Genomic DNA, 5,241 nt, shown 5'->3' with positions numbered 1-5,241 from the left:
TGAGATCATACCATTGCGCTCCAGCCTGGGCAATAGAGCAAGACTCCATCTCAAAAAAAAAAAAAAAACAGACTCATCTATAATACATAAAGAACTCCTACAAATAAATTATTGAAACACTGAAAACTTTTGATGGCACAAAGATTGAAACAGACATTTCAGAAGATACCTCAAATGGCCAGTTAGCATTGGAATGTTGCTCCAAGCATTATTTATTAGAAAAATGCAAATTAAAACCACAATGAGCTATCACCACATACCCATCACAGTGGCTAAAATTTAAAAGACTGATAGGACCAAGTGTTGGCAAGAATGGGGCAAATAAAACACTCTTATATCACTAGTAGAAATGTAAAATGGTACAACCATGTGTAAAAGTTGCAGTATCTAATAAAACAAAACAAATACCCTGGACCCAGCAATTTCACTTCTATGTATATACCAAAAAAATTAATGTATATTTACACAAAAAAATCTTAAACAAAAATATTTATAGCAGCTTTATTTTTAACAGCCAAAAAGTAGACATGACCCAAATATGCATCAACAGAAGAATACATAAATAAGACATGGTATAATCACTAAATGGAATACAACTCAACAATAAAAAGGAACAGACTATTGATATGTGCAGCAACCTGGGAGAAATCTTGAAAAAAAATAATAAATTTCTCTGGAAAAGTACACGAGGAACACACTGAAGATCACCTACAATGCTATAATTAACAGCAATTTACTAGCCACTGGGTAATCTCCAATAGTCACTAAGTAAGAGAATGACATTGATTAATTCATTCAACAAATGTTCAGAAACTATATATCAGACACTCTTCTAGGGGCTGCAGTTTAGCCAAAACAAGTCTCTGCCCTTATTGAGCTTGTATTCTAGCAGAAGGAAGGCAGACAATAAATAAATAACTTATGTAATATATTAGATGATGACAGCAATAAAAAAGCAAGGAAAGCGAATACAAAGGGCAAGGGTTGTAAGTTGTGCATTTAAATAGGATGGTAGAGTTAGGCCTCTTTGAGAGAATGACATTTAAGCAGTCTTGAAAGACTGTGATCAGAGTTGTGCTGGTCAATAGTAGTTACTGTAGTGACCACTGGGTGAATGTTGCTTAGTGTATCTCGGTGCATCATTGTTCCATGCTTCAGACAATAGCTCTACCCATAGCACTGGCTTAAATGAACAAATACTGGACATTATGACAAGTTAGAGAAGCAAAAGACCTTTATGAGCATTTTACAAAATCATAAGTTATGCAATGAAGATCACTACCTGTACACATTTTTGATCTTTAAACAACCAGCACTAGCTGCTCTAAATTCCCTTCGTTTCCACATTCGCTCTCAGGAGGGGATCTGCTAAAGTCATTTATATGGGGACAGAGTGAGCTGCTGAGTAGCCACCTACACTCTAAATCCTTTCACAGGGCCATTTACAATGCTTTTAGCCAAGAAGGAAAGAAACTTTTATTTGGAGAAACTCAAACCTCATTGAGCAAACAGGGAAGCTATGTTTTTAATCAGGGCTCTCTTAAGAAGTTTATGAAATCATACCATAAATGTATGACTTTTTGTCAAGTCCATCTTCAATCACAGCACCAATCACTTCACATTTATATTTGTGCACACATCAGCATCTGTTTGCTTATCCACCTCTGGGAGACGCTTTCCACCTGTATTCCATAATAATGGTGCCTCATCTGTAGATTTACACTTAGAAATTTGCTATGTCCTACAGTGTCTCTAATGAGTGCCAATGCCTGATCTTAATCCCACTACACATAAGTTACAAATGGAGAAAAACAATTAACTGTCATAAACTCTCTTGGGTACCCAAAAGCAGAGAAAACCTCAGGGGTTCATTAAAAGCTGGCTTTTCGCTAAGAGCCTTAGAAGTTTCTTGTCTGGGCCGGGCATGGATGGTGGCTCACTCCTGTAATCCCAGCACTTTGGGAGGCAGAGGCAGGCAGATCACGAGGTCAGGAGATGCAGACCATCCTCTCCAACATGGTGAAACCCCGTCTCTACTAAAAATACAAAAATGAGCTGGATGTGGTGGTACGTGCCTGTAATCCCAGCTACTCAGGAGGCTGAGGCAGGAGAATTGCTTGAACCCAGGAGGCAGAGATTGCAGTGAGCCCAGATCATGCCACTGCACTCCAGCCTGGTGTCATCTCAAAAAAAAAAAAAAAAAAAAAAGTTTGTTGTTTATATGAAACAACAACAAGAAAAGTTTCTGTGGGTTCCTGTCATTTCAGAGACCATTGCCATGAAACTTATTTCAAATGCATTTCAACCATGGCTTTTCCAAAGTCAGATTCTCTGATGACTTCCTTCAGCACAAGCACGAAACAGCATAGAAAGAAATACTTTTGACTATGTTCATTTTGGTACTGCTAGTTCTTCCTCTCCTCTCATATTTCACCTTTTTCAGGGTCCTATGCACTTCCTTTTTTTCTTTAGGGTTTGGTGAGCTCATCTATTCAACAAGCTCCTCTATATGGAGGCTTCCAAATTTGTAACTTTAGCTTTCATATTTCTTTTTTTATATATACTTTAAGTTCTGGGATACATGTACAGAACACACTGGCTTGTTACAGAGGTATACATGTGCCATGGTGATTTGATGCACCCATCAACCCATCATCTAATTTTAAGCCCTGCGTGCATTAGTTATTTATACTAACGTTCTCCCTCCCCTTGTCCCCCACCCCTGACAGGCCATGGTGTGTGATGTTTCTCTCCCTGTGTCCATGTGTTCTCATTGTTCAACTCCCACTTATGAGTGAGAACATGTGGTGTTTGGTTTTCTGTTCCTGTGTTAGTTTGCTGAGAATGATGGTTTCCAGCGAAGGACATGGACTCATTCTTTTTTATAGCTGCATAGTATTCCATGGTGTATATGTGCCACAGATATATAGACTAATGGAACATAATAGAGGCCTCAGAAATAACACCACACATCTATGACCATCTGATCTTCAACAAACCTGACAAAAACAAGCTATGGGGAAAGGATTCCCTATTTAATAGCTTTCATATTTCTATTAAGCCCAAAGACTGGTATTCAATCACTTTACTAGACATTTCCAATAGGCTGTCTAGTGGTCATTACGAATACTAACTTGAAAGCTGAGCTCCTGTTCTCTTCTGCAAAAGCACTGTTTAAGTGGGTACTACACTGTAGTTCCTTTCCATTGTAGTATCAGTAAGGTGACCACATGTCAATTTGCCTAGAATACTCCCAGTTTTTACCTGTTGTTTCAGCAAAACTATTAATAGCACCTTCTTTCTGTCTCAGATATATTCTAATGGATGTTAAAGTATGGTCTCCCTAAGTATTCAGAACTGAACTTTGGAATTAGATGAACCTCAGCACAAATCCTGGCTCTACCTCTTATTAGATGTGTGACCTTAGGAAGTGTTTAACCTCTCTCTGAACTGCGAGTCCGTAATCTTAAAATGAATATAATAACCAACCTCAAATGATTATTGTAATGAATAAGTGGTGCTGATTACAGCACTTAGAAGACATAAAACAAAGTAGTTTAAATAATATTAGTATTCAGAATTATTTATCTTAATCGTGATGTCTTATATAGCTAGTAGTGTAAGAATAGGCTGAAATAGAGACAGCAGCAGGCAGGGAGATCAGCTAGAAGACTTTCCACAAGCAGTAAATCCAGAAAGAGATGAACAGTAAAGGAGACATGGTAATTGGATAATTAACATGATTTGATGTCTCAATGGTACAGGAGAGAATGATGGAAAGACGCACAAATCAAAATTGACTAAGATTTTAAGCCCAGGGAGTCAGGAATAGAATGACATAAATGAAGAATCAAAGGGTAATGAACTCAATTTTAGACAAGACCATAGAGTGCTGGCAGAACCTTTAAAAGGCAAAGATCAGAAAGAAGTCAGCAACAAAAGATCACAACTTGGGAGAAAATAGGTAGATATGAAAGGTGGAGAATTGTAAGAACGGAGACAATCACAAAAAGCAGAGGAATGGTGAATTGCTCCAAACAAGTGTGTTTAAAGAGAAAATAACTGCAATCTAAAAACTGAAACTTTCCTCAAAAACGCCCACAAATGGAAAAAAGGGGTTGACCAATCAAAGTATTTTAAAGCCATTTGTAGCATCTAAGAACAGGCTTTGGAGTCAAACAGCCCTGGAATTAAATCCCTGCTCTAAGTAACTGTGTGAACTTGCAAAAGTTGCTTAACACTGTCTAAACTTGGTGTTCCCATCTGAAAAACAGGAATCACAATAAGAAACTTGAAGGTGTTTGTGAGAATATATGTGGCCTTAGTCAATATTCAACTTAGAAAATAATTGTGCAATAAATGAGAATTTCACTGATGCCAAAAGAGAAGTACATTTCAAGGGTGAGGAATAACTATATTTCTGAGCAGTCAAGAGGAAGAACTTAAAATGACTTTGGATCAGATCATTCTCTTGCCCTCCTGTTCACTCACTATTACATTAATCTCTATATGTGTTAGTCTAAAGGAGCCTTCCACTATTAATTGATTATTTCAAGACTCAACTCTATTCTAGATAAAAATCTCCTTTCAGGAAAAATCTATATTCTATAACTTTTGTGTACACTAACACACTCAGTATCTGATACAGTGACAAACACATTATAGGTGCTCCTTTAAAATCTTATTGAATATAACAGACTTTTATATAAATACACTTCAATGAAAATCTATATAGCAAACCCATAAACTCAGGGATGGTCTTTCATTTTCTGAAGTAATACACCAGGAGTTCCCATAGTCATTTGGTGACCCTCCTTAACTACCCTGCTCCACGCCAAAATGAAAAGAAAGAGAACTAGTTTAAAAATTAACTGAAGGCCTTTAATATGCTAGTATTGGTGTTTCATTGACAATTATGCCAGACAATGTATGCCTACTGAGTGAGACTTCCAAAGTCAAGGTATTTGTAAAAGAAACTACACAGAAACTTACCACAAAGGCAGTAGAAATAATTTGGTTTACAGAGCTGTCCCAGAACACATGTTTGCTACAAGTAGGTACCACAAAGCTCTCCAAAATAAAATTCTTAAACATTACATTTCCAGGCGCAGTAGCTCATGCCTGTAATCCCCACACTTTGGGAGGCCAAGGCGGGCAGATCACCTGAGGTCAGGAGTTGAAGACCAACCTAGCCAACATGGTGAAACCCCGTCTCTACTAAAAATACAAAAATTAGCTGAG

Source organism: Sapajus apella, unplaced genomic scaffold (genome assembly GCF_009761245.1).
Source record: "Sapajus apella isolate SASKATOON/1434 unplaced genomic scaffold, GSC_monkey_1.0 scaffold16, whole genome shotgun sequence".
Lineage (NCBI taxonomy): Eukaryota > Metazoa > Chordata > Mammalia > Primates > Cebidae > Sapajus > Sapajus apella.
This window is presented reverse-complemented; position numbering follows the sequence as displayed.